General features: G+C 45.7%; 7 non-coding genes across 7 annotated transcripts; 3 read left to right on the top strand and 4 right to left on the bottom strand.

Moving 5' to 3' along the window:
- The first annotated feature begins 4,578 nt into the window (after positions 1–4,578).
- trnas-gcu (transfer RNA serine (anticodon GCU)) lies at positions 4,579–4,660 on the top strand. The gene has a single exon. It is a non-coding gene; the product is annotated as a tRNA-Ser (tRNA).
- A 3,234-nt stretch (positions 4,661–7,894) lies between these two features.
- Positions 7,895–8,036, bottom strand: LOC138236485 (U4 spliceosomal RNA). Its single transcript, XR_011188659.1, has one exon. It is a non-coding gene; the product is annotated as a U4 spliceosomal RNA (small nuclear RNA).
- A 2,960-nt stretch (positions 8,037–10,996) lies between these two features.
- Positions 10,997–11,160, top strand: LOC138236549 (U1 spliceosomal RNA). Its single transcript, XR_011188720.1, has one exon. It is a non-coding gene; the product is annotated as a U1 spliceosomal RNA (small nuclear RNA).
- A 627-nt stretch (positions 11,161–11,787) lies between these two features.
- On the bottom strand, positions 11,788–11,906 carry LOC138236518 (5S ribosomal RNA). The gene has a single exon (XR_011188690.1). It is a non-coding gene; the product is annotated as a 5S ribosomal RNA (ribosomal RNA).
- Positions 11,907–12,884: 978 nt separating this feature from the next.
- trnat-agu (transfer RNA threonine (anticodon AGU)) lies at positions 12,885–12,958 on the bottom strand. The gene has a single exon. It is a non-coding gene; the product is annotated as a tRNA-Thr (tRNA).
- Positions 12,959–14,132: 1,174 nt separating this feature from the next.
- On the bottom strand, positions 14,133–14,204 carry trnag-ucc (transfer RNA glycine (anticodon UCC)). Its single transcript has one exon. It is a non-coding gene; the product is annotated as a tRNA-Gly (tRNA).
- Positions 14,205–16,450: 2,246 nt separating this feature from the next.
- LOC138236494 (U4 spliceosomal RNA) lies at positions 16,451–16,592 on the top strand. Its single transcript, XR_011188668.1, has one exon. It is a non-coding gene; the product is annotated as a U4 spliceosomal RNA (small nuclear RNA).
- The last annotated feature ends 675 nt before the right edge of the window (positions 16,593–17,267 follow it).

Raw genomic sequence — 17,267 nt, 5'->3', positions numbered from 1 at the left:
AGAGTATACAGCACTCTGCACAGTGTACGAAGTAAATTATTTTCGCAGTAATTAATTATATTTACTATATTTATTATACACGTGTAAATTAATTACTGCGAAAATAATTTACTTCGTACACTGTGCAGAGTGCCGTATACTCCTAGTGTTAGATGTGTTTTCGACGTTATATATGCATTTATTAATGTCGTCGATTTTACGGTTGCAATTCGACGTTGATTATACGTCGAGGCGACGTATATATACGTATAGCCATATTTTCGCCGTGAATATACGTATATTCGACGAATCAATGCCCACAGCTTGGCATACAATGGTTTTGCTGAGGGGGTCTTGCCACCTGCCTGAAAAAAAACAGTAAAATGTTTGAGTGCCTATAGAGTTTCTATTTCTATTTTCTTGAGAAAAGTTGATACCATTTCCTGGAAACCTCGTCCCCCATCAGTGCGCGGTGCCCGGGGAAAAATCTGTAGGGGGGCGTCTGAAATTCTGAGCGGGGGTGATATTTCGGTTGAAACGGAGCTGTACGGTGCAGCTACCCAAATGAAATCTCGCAGCTATGCCATTGATTAGTGCTTCATGATAGAAGATATCGACTAGCAATCTGGTATTTGCGATGAAGTTCAGTTTCACATTTTTCGTCACTCTCACTGGAGAGTATTGCCTGGAGCGAAAAGTACCATAAGCGTTCATTTTTGCAGTTTCATGGACGTTCTGAATCGTTAAGAAAAAATGTTGTAAAACCAACAAAAGGACAGACTGCTATAACTAGTCCTAGTTATATAACGATTTTAAGTATAATGATAAACTACTGCAAGGAATCGGTCCACCTGAGCAAACAGGATCGTAATGTTGACACTCAATAACGACACTGATATGTGCAGTTCCTGGACGGATAGCCCTCCTGCCAATCAAACAGACTGAGTGACTGTTCCTGTCATTTAGTGTTGTCTCACCATTGACAAAGTACAACTATTTTTTTAGGGCGCAAATTAAGTTAGGTAAATCTTTTTGCCCAAAACTGAAGGGGCAACATTCCCCCCTCCCCCCGTGATGCCAGGCCTGTCCCCATCCTATTCCATAATGTCATTATATATAATACCATACAACAGTGACCGATCCTTACTAACTACATGCGTTAAAATTGCACATCAGCTCATAGCAGGGGGCACATAGCCGCGATGTATTATCAATGTTATATTTCAACCATAATATCGACAACATTAATAAACGCATACGTTGAGAAAATATCGAACCCAGCATATTTTCCGGTTATATACCACAATGCATTGCTAGTATTCGTTGGTCACAATTTTGGACACGTTTTTCAAAGCGTAGAAGTATATCCGCAAATATCTCAGCAATCTTCTTTTGACGAGTAAGTATGAACAATAATAATACTATCTGAATACATACAGATCTTTCTTAATATTATTTTGATTAAAATAGTACGTGAATAAGCAAAAAATGGCACATAAAATAGTGTGAATGGGGAAGATGACACAAAATCGTTTTGCCGTTTCTCTATTCTTATTCTATGTTGTACTTTCAAACTTTGGGTACTCTTTAATTAGGACAGACTTTATTGCTCAACTGCTATGATGCAAGCCAAATTTTATACATTTATTTCAGTTTTGAGCTTAGTAAACCGTTCACTTTTTAGATTATACTAAAGAAGATATTAATCATCATTTATTTGGGAAGTTATATTGTATAATTTTCTCCTAGCTGCGGTGCTGAAGTCCCACCCTACATCAACAGAAAAAGAAATAAAGGAGCATGCAATGTGTTACTTGAAGAATGCATATGAAAGGCAGGGGGCCAGGAGATCTGGACTCTGAAAATAATAGGTTTTTGGTTCTAACTGTTAGGACAATTAGACAGGGTTTGCAAATAGTGGGAAAAAATCATCTTAACTTCCATTGTAATATTTTTTTTTCTTGGAAATATAGAAGTTGTACATTTTAAAATGTATATTTGAATCAAAATGTGGTTTTGAGTTAGTGTGTTAATGTAATTAGTTTTGTGTTTGTCATTACTATACTGTATATTGCCATGTTACCAGAATTTGTAGCTGAAGTTTAAGACTAGTTGTGTTTTTTATGATTATTGCCCATATGTTGATTGTTGATTGATTGTATACAATGTATAATTTGAAATACATATGTTTCAGGTGTGAATGTGTATTTTCAGAATACATTTCTAAATCTAATCATTGGCTTGGTTTACTTGTTTCTACACCTATAAAATCTATCTTTGATGTATAATAGACCTCTAAAGTTATGCGTATAATAGACCTCTAACCATATACGTATAATAGACCTCTAAAGTTATCCGTATAATAGACCTCTAACCATATACGTATAATAGACCTCTAACCATATACGTATAATAGTCCTCTAAAGTTATCCGTATAATAGACCTCTAAAGTTATCCGGAACTCCAACCATATATGTATAATAGTCCTCTAAATTTATCCGTATAATAGAAATCCAACCATTTATGTATAATGAACGTCTAAACATAGACGTATAATTGACGTATAACTTTAGACGTATATTAGAATTTCCTTCTAGACGAATTGTAGACCACATTTAGACGTATAAGGTATGCGTTTAATAGACGTATATTATACGTCTTTTGCCCACTGGGTGGGCTCCAGATGCACATGGAAGCAATCAAGTGTTTCATCCGAGCTGTTTCAAAGACTGCCCAAGAGCTTTCCTTTCACAGAGGCGCAACGATTAATGATGGGGGTGCACCCTTCAATGCGCCTTACGACTCTAGGGAGTGATTGAGACGATTCGTAGCGTGTGCTCATTTCTCTCTATTCCCCGTGTTGCAGTGGTAGGATGACGTAAATTACTGCTTCGACACGTAACGGCATTATAATCACGTGCAGGAGCTGAGGGCTTTAGTTTTGTTTCGTTTTCCATGGCGTTCGTAAGCGCGCAAATCAAAGGCAAGTCCTGCGTCTAACACGAACGTAAATGCTTTTGAAAGTGCAGTGTGGTGCAGCTTGTAAAATCCTTGTCCACATTTGTGGTTTGTTGATGTTTGTTTTGTCTGCCAAAGTTGCATTTTGACATCCGGACGAGGGGACCTTATCATTTGAACGTGAAGCCAGCCTTAAACCCTCTGAGGTGTGTCTGTCTGCCGGCACGTATCTTGTGAAAGGTATTTTTTTTTTAACGGAGAGCAACTTTAAAAAGGTTTCCGCAGCCACCTCGCAGTCCGTGTTTGATTATAGGAGGAATGCGGCGGCGGCGGGCTCGCTTTTATCGTGGTCGAGTGGTTAAGGCGATGGGCTCGAAATGCGTTGGGGACTCCCCGCGCAGGTTCGAAACCTGCCGACTCTGGCGTCTGCCGCATGTCGCCTTGTGCCTGCGCGGCAGAGGCGAAGTGCCGCTTCTCCTTTCCCGGTACTATAACAACGCGAAATCGCTTGGACCCGCTGCCATGGGAAGCAATTCTTCAGATAACCACACATTTGGCGTTCGCACCTCTGGTGCTCTGCTTATGCCTTTGAAAACCTAATGAATAAAGCTGAAAGAACCGACACAATATGTAGGTGCTCGTAAAGCACGCAGTAAAGAACTGTTAACAGCAAGGGTTTCAGTGGGTTAACTGAGGAGAAGGCGTGATCGCTAATTGTTGACTTTTTATTTGGTGTTAGAAACACTCTTACTGTGCATGACGTGCAACAAATGTAGCCACAGAAATTGCATCACGCTTTCATGTATGCTATTGCAGACACCAACGTTGCCTAGATAGAAAACCGAAATAGCCGTGGGTTTGCTTGCTGGTCTGAAGGATCTCTCTTCGAATCTCTATCATTTGTCAATGGAAGTAAAAGGCGCTGCAATCTCATACGTTCAGAATCAAACCCGCAGCTGTTGTTCGACTTTATTTCTTGATTAATTACAACTGAGTGTCGCATGAGCAGTTACATAAACTTGTCTGGTATATTTGAACACAAATGCCGTTCTTCAATTAAAACTAACAGTACATTGTCAGGTACATTCAGTTCTATACAAACAAGAGACAGACAAGAGAATATTTCTACCTTTCATGTGGACTATGTGTTGACTTACTGATCGGAATAATAAGAAGACAGAACAAAGAAGGCACCACTGGGATTCGGACTCAGGATCTTCTGTTTAAGAGACAAACGCTTTAACCAACTAAGCCACGGCGCCCCGGTAGTGTTGTCCTTTTGCAGCCACTTGGACACACCACTCAGACACATCTGCATTCGGTGTGTGCTCCGCCTGCTCGCTGTGCAAGTTGCCACCTTTAAATACAATAGCAACATCGACACCAAGAGAAAGGATGACAAATGGCTTTTATCTGGAACTTTTCATGTCCAAGGAGCTCAATGTGCTTTCTGTGTACAACAGGGCCACTGAACTCCACACTGGCCACTGAACCACAGCAGTGGCTTGCTGGCTTGACATCTCCCAAGGAAAATGTTGAAATCGCATGTGGAACAGGAAAATGACCCTCGAGTATGAGGGAAAAAAAAGAAAAAGATCATCTGGAGCGCGCCAACCCATGTCTGGACAGCCCAGTTTCATCGATGAGGTGGCCGAGTGGTTAAGGCGATGGACTGCTAATCCATTGTGCTCTGCACGCATGGGTTTGAATCCCATCCTTGTCGCTCTCTACGTTTGACGTTGGCTCTCCTTTTGTTTGCTCCAGTACTAGAGCCTTACATTTTCTAGCGGTGGCTGAACATGGTATAGTAGGCTAACGTTGGTATCGAGCAGTGGTAGTAACAGTATTTACGTGCCGCTGCTGCCAAGTGGCTCTGGGTTGAGACCGCATTTTCACTTACTTGCAGCACAAACGGAGAAAGCGATTTTTGACAGTCTCTCGAGAGACTGCGCTAGGTGTTTAGGGATAGACTTTGTCAGTTCCCCCTGGGATGATGGCCTCTCAAATAGTTTGTGATTCCTCTAGACGTTTATACAGTAGAAGCCTGCTTCGTGGCTTAAATCCAAGCTAAGGAAACGAGTTAGAGGTCTGATGCAGAACTGCGAATTCAATGAAGGGGAACACTACAGTACATTGCACTGTATGTGTGAGGAAAGCTGCCCCCTTCTGTTCCTTGTCGACCGAACAGAGGACTGTAAAGGATACCGCCAAGAAACTTTAGGATGCTGGTTGGAATCCAGCTCCAAAGAAGCCCCTTTGGGTGTTATGTAATCAAAAAGTAAGAACAGAGAATCTCCCTTTGATCAAAAGCGCAACAGAACTGTTTTCCGTGGAGCAGGTTTCAGACCCGTAGACCTGTTTTATTTGTAGGGCAGGGCACATTCCCAAACGCGAATCTCCTGTTTTAGAAATGCTTTGGGCGGCGTGAAGTGAAAATAAGAAGTGGGCTCCAGATGCACATGGAAGCAATCAAGTGTTTCATCCGAGCTGTTTCAAAGACTGCTCAACAGCTTTCCTTTTACAGAGGCCCAACGATTAATGATGGGGGTGCACCCTTCAATGTGCCTTACGACTCTAGGGAGTGATTGAGACGCTTCGTAGCGTGTGTTTACATTTACAATGAAGATACCATTGCTTAATTTTAAATGCCTTCAGTTTCTAGAGCACCCTCTGGCATCTCTTCCTCCTGGACAGCGGCCTCTTGCTCAGGGCCGCTGGAATGCAGGTAGATTCTTTTCAACATGCTTTTACATAATATGTTGTAACAATGATTTCAAAAAAAAACTACAGAAGCCTTACAGATTAAAAATATCTCACCTTGCTAATGTGTCTTCAGGCTTCCCATGTACAAAAAGGCCCAAGGACTCTAGCAGTCTTACAACCACTATCCTGTTTGCCTCACCAGACACGATCTCTATTCTGTGGTAATCCACGATGACCCCGTTCTTCAGGTGATTCATCATGTCCTCCCTCGCCTGTTGAGAGGCCATCCTGATCTTTTCTGCCGTGGCGTGCTTCATACACGCCCTCTTCAAGTGAGCAGGAAGCTGATCAAGAGTATTCAGGCACATCTTGCACACCAGGGGAATCCTCGCGGGTTTCCTTTGAAAATAAATAATACCATCTGTGTATAGAAACAAGCTAAGACTGATTTCTTAAATTATCCTTAATTTTCTCTCTCATAGTTTGAGCATAATGATTTTATTGCATTTATATAAGAATTGCTCATTGCTCCTAAATAAATAATGGTTTCATAAAAAAGTGAACACTTACTTGGTCTCAGTCGCAGACTTTCCAATAGAAGCCATTGTGGAGTTCAGCAACTGCAGGTCCTAGAAGTGGGGAAGGAATTTTAAAAGAGAAATTGAATTACAATACAGAAGGAATGGCTGAGGGATCACTGAAATATATATATACAAATTCCAAAGACTGAGTCCATATAGAAACAACTACCTTTCATTTTCAGTATAAGAAAAAAAAAACATTATCTTCCAAAAAGCATCATAAAATTGTCCCTTCTTCCAGACTCTACTTCTCTCTTGTAGTAGTATAGCAGACCTTTCCAGGTGAGCAGATCACAGAGTCCGAAATGAGCTTCCTCCATCAAGCAAAGTACCTGAACATGACTCTGTCTTCATAAAAGCGCCCCTGTAATAAAGAAATTAAATCCGAAATCAAGAGGGCAGTTGCCTACTGAAATACAAGAAGTCATCAATTTTAACCTAGCAACACATTAAAGGCTGCATCTATACAAGTACGATTCTAGAAATGCTCACCAGATTACGTTTTAAGAAGGAACTGCGCCTCAGGTTCCGCCGAGATCTTAACTCGGATGGCAGGATTCAGAGTCCGGAGTGCGGACTGATGGCGCACGGAGGGTCCATATACTGTGGATCCCTCAGTGATCTTCCGCGTATTCAAACCGCCAGCGTGTGACTCCCCTGTCCTCGTGACCTCATTGCTCTGCTCTCTCCTCGGTGCAGCTGAGCCCGACTCACGGTAAAATGGAAAAAAATATGCCCTCGACGTGAGATTTATTCTGGAGCGAACCAGTGTTGCGCATAGCTGCCTTCAAAGCAGTTAACTCAGGTTCGATTCCCGGCCAACGCAGTTGCGAATGTTTTCAAATGCTGTCTTGAGCCTTGGATTGTGACTAGCAAAGCGAAGCCTTTTGAAAGAGCTAAAGCACTGCAAAACGGAATTGAAGGAGAATCTTACAGGGGATTCTGAGCAGTGTCTGCATACATGCAGTCAGATAAAGGTGCTGAAAGCTTGAGCTACTCTCAATGTCATGCTGCCCTTCCCCGGAGTAAATCTGTTACATTGAAAGAATGCTTCTGGCAGGTTCAAAAAGGGACCCTTGTTAATTGGAGAAATCAATGATTTCGAATGAATTCTGTATGCGTTAAAAGACAGCTATACACAGAAAACATGCAGGACACTGCTCATGATGTTTCCCGAGCCGAAACACAGTGCGTTTTTCCAAGCCATTTGACAAAGCCCACCCACTGAAAACTGCAGCAGATCGTGTAAAGACGTTCAACTTTGTAACTACTGCACGCACAGGAAGCAGAATAAATTCCTCTTTTCAAACTGTCAAAGGTTTGCTTTGCGAACGCTGCAGGACATCGCACAATCTCTTTTCAATGGGGACAAACGATTTCTTATGGGGCGCAGTAAGTACAGACGTTTAAAATGCTCCACTCATGCCGACGATGCAGCATGAAGAAGCGCAACCTAACGTTTGACAGACAAAAGCCAGGCGCCGCTACGAGCAATATGAAATCATACTGACAGCACACGGCGTTTCGCGCTGACACAAAAGTAATCTCGACAGACGCTGTTCTCTGCATAAAGCTGAAAGAGCTAAAGAGCGTTTCTGTTGACACGTAACAAGCTCGTTTCTTTCTACCATGATGTTACCATGACAAAATCTGTCTTTAAACACCTTGCTCAGTCTCTGACGTGACTGTCAAAAATTGCTTTCGCCGATTGTATTGCAAACCGGCGGAAGCGGGGTACTGGGAAAAGTTTTCAACTAGCAATAATCGCGCCTCGGCTAAACCTCACAGGCTACGATACTGCCACTGCGCAAAGCTGACGGTTGCCAGGCAACCGCGGGGATCCTATGGAAATCGTTATCGATCGTCTCATGGCATGTCGTTGCTATAACGCTTCATATTTGTCGTCTTCTTCTTCTTCTAGCTTGAGGTTTTGAAGAATTTCATGACAGACAAGGGCTCCGTTGGGAACAAAGGGCGTTGTGAGAAAACCGTTGCTTATTTTCAGCAGCAGAAATACAACCCTTTAAATACAAGATGACAGAACAATGACGAAGGGCATGCCGGGAGGAACTCATGCACTACAGAGGAAAGGGGGCGGGCACGTACAGTTCACATTCAAGCCACAAGTACTCTTCTTGGATGTTGCACAAACAAATCCTAACGTCTTGAAAGCATTGCAGCATGTTTGTGTCCCACTTCCCGTGGCTGCGGGACGAGTGACACGAACGGACAAACACAATCTGTGGCGTTTAGCGTGACATAGTCTTGCAGGCATCGTGCTGTCTCACTGCAATATTATACCGCTGGAGGAAACAGTCCATCTGGCCATGAAACTCATTTGAACGTCTAGCTACAGCAACTAACAATATCATGATTTATTCAGGATGTGTGGAATCAGCACGTCCCGGAGACAGCTTCCGAAATCGTGAGCATTCTCTGGTGGTAGGGGCGTTCAAGATGGCGCTCAGGTGGGAGGTAAAGTTTAGTGGTTGGGGAGTTTTTTTGAGTTTTTCATGACCTGAATGTTAATTTTTGCTTTTTTTGACTACAGAAAAATAAGGACTTAACACTAGTTGTTTAAACTTCAGTTATAATTGAAAGAAAAAAAAAACGATTTTTTTTTAGGTTTAAAAAGTCCGATATGAGTAACACTGGGAAAAGAAAAGAGAGTGCTGGGTCTTCGAAGGAGAACTCTAAGATACCTCAATCGTATATGTATAGCACTACAAAAAAATCGATGGCAACTAAAGGGAAAAGTGAAGCAGCTGCAGGGGCAGCAACAGGGCGGAGGCGCCGCGCGCCCGGCCGACGTGTTGGACCGGTGCGCTTTACGTGCTGAAATAAACACGCGACAGCCCCGAAATGTTTCCAGAGTGCTGTGCACTGAAGACTTGCCTGGTGCTCCTCCGTGCAGATTGTTTGTCCTCCTCCAGTGCGGGACGAGCCAACACAAGGGAGCGCATTCGCCAAGATCCAGGCACGCAATGCGATTTGGAAAGCAGCTCCTTTCCAAAGAGTTGCACACGAACGATCCTTCAGTCCCGCTCGGGGGGCACGGAACCCCCGCCACACACAGCTTCAAGTAGCGAGTCAGGTGCCTGGATGTTGGCGAATGCGCTCCCTTGTGTTGGCTCGTCCCGCACTGGAGGAGGACAATCAATCTGCACGGAGGAGCACCAGGCAAGTCTTCACCAGACAAAAACCTCCAGTGCACAGCACTCTGGAAACATTTCGGGGCTTTCGCGTGTTTATTTCAGCACGTAAAGCGCACCGGTCCAACACGTCGGCCGGGCGCGCGGCGCCTCCGCCCTCTTGTGGCCTTGCGGCGTCAGAGCAAGAGGCTCCTTCTCGCTGCCCTTCCGCTGTGTTGCAGGGCCCCGAGAGGGAACCCGGAGCGCGCACTTTGTAGGGGGCGGGGGACCGCGTTCGCGCTCTGCCCCCGGTCTCTTGCGCGAGTACTAAATCTCACGGACAGGGGGGCCTCGTCATTGATTGTTACAGGTGAGACGGGGATTAGGAGGAGACCCCGACTGATGGGTAAAGGGGAGCACTAACACCAGAGGGACACCCCCGGCGTCTCTTTTTGAGAGACGCCCTGGGGTTTCCTAATGGCCAAGGAGGGTCGGGACCTCGGTTTGACGCCTCCCCCGAAGGACGGCGCCTGTTTGTGCAGCAGAGTGTCGCCATCAGGAGGCTGGGGCGTAAGAGAGCCACACAGCCCGCAGGGTGAGCGCTCCCTACTGGTCCCAGTCACACCTCTTGCAGGAGCAGCAGCAACCGGAGCTTTTCCGGGGTGGAATCTCCCATCCGGGTGCCGGCCAGGCTCACACCTGCTGGGCTGCCCCGGGGGTGAGCCCAGTCGAGAGTCGCAGGGCCAGATCTAGTCACCGGGGAGAAACGATACAAGTGAAGGATTGCTCGGCTCTTGGCACTTGAAAAGACCGACAAATGTCTCGTTCCCGCCGGAGCTGAATGTACCCGCATGTGTGGTGTCGTCTTCTTCCCCCGCCCCGCTGTGTTTGCTGTATTGTCTCTGAAGCCGGCCCCCCCGAGACGAGACGGGCTGTTCCTGTGCCCCAATTAACACTTTACAGGTGCCATTCCCCGGCATTGTGGCCATTGTCGGTGCTCACACGCGATAAGATAAGGCGGAGGAGAGCGGGGCATGCCCAGCGGCAGACATTCAAGGAGGGGGCAGTGCGAGGTGAGGTGAGGTGCGACACGCCGGAGCCCCGACGCAGCTAATGCGGAGCACTTGTTGGACTGGCATCGAAAGGACGTGTGCGCACGGAGCGAGCCTTCCCTGCGGCGGAGCGTGGGAACTTTCATCCCCCCCTCCCGCTGCAGGAGTTGTGTGCACTGCAGCGGTGCCGAGAGAAAAGCACAGAAGGCAGCAGGCTCTGGAGAGCAGGTAAGAGACGGAGCCTTGTGGGCAGGCGAGCAGGCCCATTTTTTGGAAATTGCTGAAAAGGTTTGTTCGGTGTGTGGCAGGCGCACGTCGCGAGCTTGCGTGGCGATCTGCCGGTCTGGAGTTATGCAAATGAGGCCGAATTGCATCCCGGGACATGCTGCGAATGCGCAACGGCGACTGCAGATGTGTAGGAAACGGCGCGCTCGTTTTCTCGTTTTTCCCACACTTTTGAGTTTTAGTGTGGCGTGTGAGTGTGTGAAAGAGTGGGCCCAGCAGGAGGCGGTGGCGTGCGGGGCGAGGAGGTGGCCTAGGCTGCGCGATTTGTGCTGTGGGTGCGGGCCGCTTGCAGGGGCCTGTACAACTCATACTTACCTGGCAGGGGAGATACCTTAATCAAGAAGGAGGTTCACCCAGGGCGAGGCTCGGCCATTGCACTCCGGCTGTGCTGACCCCTGCGAATTCCCCAAATGTGGGAATCTCGACTGCATAATTTCTGGTAGTGGGGGACTGCGTTCGCGCTCTCCCCTGATGTGCTTGGTCCAAAATCAGATACGGGAGGGTTAGGACACCACGAGCTGCGTGGCTGCGGAAGGATCCCGGTTCGACAGGAGTGGACGCCGCTGCTGGTTCTCGCTGGCTTTTAGTTAGGGGTCCGGAGAAGCATCTCAAGCTAGTTCCACTACTCTTTCCAGACGTTCATTCCCTTTTCAAAGTCAGTCGTTTTGCTGTAGTCTGCGTTCTTTAGGCTGATTATCGAGGTTAGCCTTTATTTGGTCATGGGGGGCCTCGGTACTGTATGCTGAGTCTAAAGACAGTTTCACCCGTTTTCTGATTGCTCGGTTCTGTACCAGTGCAGACATGTCAAACAGTGAATGGCTGTACCTCTATTGTATCCGTGCTCAATGAATGAAATCGGTAACAAATGAATATATGTCTAGTTATACGAAAAACGAGTGGTTTATCGACTCATCTTCATTTGCAGATTTAGAGGCAGCTTCGATATTCGTTTTACAGACGGATTTTTTTTTTGAATATGGGTCACACACATGCCACAGCAACAAAACAGATGAGGCTATAGATCACCTTTCCATCCTGCAGGTTTTCCTCCCAAAGCCTACGGCACCAACGGCAACCCCTGCTGGCCGGGAGAGCAAAAGCTTACAGCACCTGGTATTCCCAGGCAGTCTCCCATCCAAGTACTAACCAGGCCCGACACTGCTTAGCTTCCGAGATCAGACGAGATCAGGCGTGTTCAGGGTGGTGTGGCCGTAAGCAAAAGCTCTGGCGCCTGACTCGCTACTTGAAGCTGTGTGTGGCGGGGGTTCCGTGCCCCCCGAGCGGGACTGAAGGATCGTTCGTGTGCAACTCTTTGGAAAGGAGCTGCTTTCCAAATCGCATTGCGTGCCTGGATGTTGGCGAATGCGCTCCCTTGTGTTGGCTCGTCCCGCACTGGAGGAGGACAAACAATCTGCACGGAGGAGCACCAGGCAAGTCTTCAGTGCACAGCACTCTGGAAACATTTCGGGGCTGTCGCGTGTTTATTTCAGCACGTAAAGCACACCGGTCCAACACGTCGGCCGGGCGCGCGGCGCCTCAGGTTCCGCCTCAGGTTCCGCCGAGATCTTAACTCAAATGGCAGGATTCAGAGTCCGGAGTGCGGACTGATGGCGAACGGAGGGTCCACATACTGTGGATCCCTCAGTGATCTTCCGCGTATTCAAACCGCCAGCGTGTGACTCCCCTGTCCCTGTGACCTCATTGGTCTGCTCTCTCCTCTGTGCAGCCGAGCCCGACTCACGGTAAAGTGAAAAAAAAGATGCCCTCAACGTGAGATTTACTCTGGAGCGAGGATAGATGTTACCTTTTTATCATTGAACAAGATGTATGTGATGTGGCGACTAGGTTCAATTTTGTATCCTCTTTAAAAGATTAAGGACTGGGGTGAGTGTGATTTACCACACTTTCAGCTAAGAACCCGACTTGCGCATCGTTTAAGCTGCATAGACTTGGTCGTTTAACTCTTCTCCATTAGCAGGGTTAAGGTTAAAGAAAAAAACATTGCTGACTTCTTTTTTTTTTGCCAGCCGCTAGCGCTGATTAGCAAGGCTTGTATTTCATGTTTTGCAAGTTGCATCCATTTTAAGAAAAACAAGTCGCGTTAAAGACAGGAAATGAATACTTGCATTTAATTAAGTCTAGCCGTAGGCGGTTGTCTGTAAGGACCAGTTCTGTTCGAGAAGACACAACAAAGAAGGCACCGCTGGGATTCGAACCCAGGATCTTCTGTTTACTAGGCAGGCGCTTTAACCAACTAAGCCACGGCGCCCCGGGAGTGCTGTCCTTTTGCAGCCACTTGGACACACCACTCAGACACATCTGCATTCGGTGTGTGCTCCGCCTGCTTGCTGAGCAAGTTGCCACCTTTACATACAATAGCAACATCGACACCAAGAGAAAGGATGACAAATGGCTCTTATCTGGAACTTTTCATGTCCAAGGAGCTCAATGTGCTTTCTGTGTACAACAGGGCCACTGAACTCCACACTGGCCACTGAACCACAGCAGTGGCTTGCTGGCTTGACATCTCCCAAGGAAAATGTTGAAATCACATGTGGAACAGGAAAATGACCCTCGAGTACGAGGGAAAAAAAAGAAAAAGATCATCTGGAGCGCGCCAACCCATGTCCGGACAGCCCAGTTTTGTCGACAAGGTGGCTGAGTGGTTAAGGTGATGGACTGCTAATACATTGTGCTCTGCAGTCATGGGTTCAAATCTCATTCTCGTTGCTCTCCATGTCCGACAGATGTGCCTGTTTGACGTCGGCCCTCCTGTTGCTTGCTCCGGTGCTAGAGCCGTACATTTTCTAGCGGTGGCTGAACATGGTATAGTAGGCCAACGTCGGTATCGAGCAGTGACAGTAACAGTACTTACTGCGCCCCATAAGAAATCGTTTGTCCCTGTTCAAAAGAGATTGTGCGATGTCCTGCGGCGTTCGTAAAGCAAACCTTTGACAGTTTGAAAAGAGGAATTTATTCTGCTTCCTGTGCGTGCAGTAGTTACAAAGTTGAACGTCTTTACACGATCTGCTGCAGTTTTCAGTGGGCGGGCTTTGTCAGATGGCTTGAAAAAACACACTGTGTTTCGGCTGAACTCCACACTCATGAGCAGTGTCCTGCATGTTTTCTGTGTATAGCTGTCTTTTAACGCATACAGAATTCATTTGAAATCATTGATTTCTCCAATTAACAAGGGTCCCTTTTTGAACCTGCGAGAAGCATTCTTTCAATGTAACAGATTTACTCCGGGGAAAGCCAGCATGACATTGAGAGTAGCTCAAGCATTCAGCACCCATATCGGACTGCGTGTATGCAGACACCACTCAGAATCCCCTGTAAGATTCTCCCTCAATTCCGTTTTTCAGTGCTTTAGCTCTTTCAAAAGGCTTCGCTTTGCTAGTCACAATCCAAGGGTCATGATAGCATTTGAAAACATTCACCACTGCGTTAGCCGGGAATCGAACCCGGGTCAACTGCTTGGAAGGCAGCTATGCTCACCACTATACCACCAACGCATGCCCACAGGAAGTCTGCAGGACACCACCAGAGAATGCTTTTTAAAAAATTTTTTTTATTAAACATAGAATTTACAAATACAAATACAACAAGAGGATCAGAGTCATGTACAAGAGAAAAAAAACGCAGCAGAAAAAAGCATTTAACTACCAGAGGTAATTAAGTAATTATGTGATCAAATTGTATATTTTACACGTATCATATTTTCCTTGCTTTAATATTTCTCAATTATTTATAAACTTTAGTTTCAACATGCATGCGTTTCCTGTAAAAAATAAAACTCAGCACACAGTTTTTCTTTTAACAACATTTCGAGTACCTCTGGCATTCATGAAAAAGACATACACAAAAGCAAATAACTAACTCTAAGACTGTCTAAACTATTGAGTTTTTCAAAGAACCAGAACTATAACAGTCCTTAACACTTAACTACACCATTCCAAACTAACACTAAAGAAACACTAGTATATACTGGTATAACAAATAAAACCAAACATAATCATTAACTGAGCAGTCACTGGGAGCAAATCTCCTTCCCGTCCACAAAGGCCCTCGCTCCCACAAAGTAGGCTCTCCTCCCCTCTCTTCTGGCAGCTTCAACCTGGGGCCACAGCTGGTTCCTGGTACTCCTGTCCGCAGCAGACAGGTCCTCTGCAAACCTCAGTTTGTTCCCATTCAAATACTCATTCCCCCTCGCCGCTCGCCACAGCATGTCCCTCGCCGTCCTCTTGGTGAACTGTATTATAATCGATCTGGGGAGCACTTGCCCAGACATGTTCGCTCTCCCGAGCTTGTGAACAAAGTCAATGGCCGATATTACGTCCTCCTGGTCCGGCAGGGTCCTTTTACAGATACCCTTCACTGTTGCAACAAGGTCCTTATCACGTTCCTCTTTAACTCCAAATAATTTTAAATTCCATCATCGACGGTATCTATCTACATCGTTCACTTTCAATTCAAGTTCTTTAATATGCTTTTCTTGTTTGGTATTTACTTGTTTAAGAACTTTTACTTCACTCTTTAAGTCTTCAACCTCTTTAAACACACAGTCCATGGACTTTTTAAGACTTTCGATTGCGACTGTATTAGATCAAGTCATTTCCTTCAGCTCACCCATGCTCTGTGCCATCATGTTGAAGATGTTGGTCTGGAGCTCCTCCAGCGTCAGGTCGCCCCTTCCTCTCTTGGCTGCCGGGGTTTTCACAGGTGTGCTGGGCAGGGACTCCGGCTCTTCCTCTGGCAGCTGAGTCTCACTTGGGCTGCGAGCGCTCGCGTACGAGCGCATCTCCAGCACTCTTTCCACGTCCCCTCCAGCTGCTTCACTTTTCCCTTTAGTTGCCATCAATTTTCTTGTAGTGCTATACATATACGAGTGAGGTATCTTAGAGTTCTCCTTCGAAGACCCAGCACTCTCTTTTCTTTTCCCAGTGTTACTCATATCGAAATTCTTAAACCTAAAAAAAATCGTTTTTTTTTCTTTCAATTATAACTGAAGTTTAAACAAGTAGTGTTAAGTCCTTATTTTTCTGTAGTCAAAAAAAGCAAAAATTAACATTCAGGTCATGAAAAACTCAAAAAAAATCCTCAACCACTAAACTTTACCTCCCACCTGAGCGCCATCTTGAACGCCCCTACCACCAGAGAATGCTCAAGATTTCGGAAGCTGTCTCCGGGACGTGCTGATTCCACACATCCTGAATAAATCATGATATTGTTAGTTGCTGTAGCTAGACGTTCAAATGAGTTTCATGGCCAGATGGACTGTTTCCTCCAGCGGTATAGTATTGCAGTGAGACAGCACGATGCCTGCAAGACTATGTCACGCTAAACGCCACAGATTGTGTTTGTCCGTTCGTGTCAGTCATGCTGCAGCCACGGGAAGTGGGACACAAACATGCCGCAATGCTTTCAAGACGTTAGGATTTGTTTGTGCAACATCCGAGAAGAGTACTTGTGGCTTGAATGTGAACTGTACGTGCCCACCCCCTTTCCTCTGTAGTGCATGAGTTCCTCCCGGCATGCCCTTCGTCATTGTTCTGTCATCTTGTATTTAAAGGGTTGTATTTCTGCTGCTGAAAAGAATCAACGGGTTTCTTTGTTCCCAACGGAGCCCTTGTCTGTCATGAAATTCTTCAAAACCTCAAGCTAGAAGAAGACGACAAATATGAAGCGTTACAGCAACGACATGCCATGAGACGATTGATAACGATTTCCATAGGATCCCCGCGGTTGCCTGGCAACCGTCAGCTTTGCGCAGTGGCAGTATCGTAGCCTGTGAGGTTTAGCCGAGGCGGGATTATTGCTAGTTGAAAACTTTTCCCAATACCCCGCTTCCGCCGGTTTGCAATACAATCAGCGAAAGCTATTTTTGACAGTCTCGTTAGAGACTGAGCAAGGTGTTTAAAGACAGATTTGGTCATGGTGACATCATGGTAGAAAGAAGCGAGCTTGTTCCCAGTGGGCATTGATTCGTCGAATATACGTATATTTACGGCGAAATTACGGCTATACGTATATATACGTCGCCTCGACGTATAATCAACGTCGAATTGCAACCGTAAAATTGACGACATTAACAAACGCATATAGAACGTCGAAAACACATCTAACACAGTGCCTGAGGCTTTTTACTGTATGTATCGTGTGTGCCGCAACTAGGAGTATACGGCACTCTGCACAGTGTACGAAGTAAATTATTTTCGCTGCAATTAATTTACATGTGTATAATAAATATAGTAAATATAATAAATTAATTACTGCGAAAATAATTTACTTCGTACACTGTGCAGAGTGCCGTATACTCCTAGTTGCGGCACACGATACATACAGTAAAAAGCCTCAGGCACTGTGTTAGATGTGTTTTCGACGTTATATATGCGTTTATTCATGTCGTCGATTTTACGGTTGCAATTCGACGTTGATTATACGTCGAGGCGACGTATATATACGTATAGCCGTAATTTCGCCGTAAATATACGTATATTCGACTAATCAATGCCCACAGCTTGGCATACAAGGGTTTTGCTGAGGGGGTCTTGCCACCTGCCTGAAAAAAAACAGTA

The sequence above is a fragment of the Lepisosteus oculatus genome, unplaced genomic scaffold (assembly GCF_040954835.1).
Source record: "Lepisosteus oculatus isolate fLepOcu1 unplaced genomic scaffold, fLepOcu1.hap2 HAP2_SCAFFOLD_90, whole genome shotgun sequence".
In the NCBI taxonomy this organism is placed as follows: Eukaryota; Metazoa; Chordata; class Actinopteri; order Semionotiformes; family Lepisosteidae; genus Lepisosteus; species Lepisosteus oculatus.
This window is presented reverse-complemented; position numbering and strand designations above follow the sequence as displayed.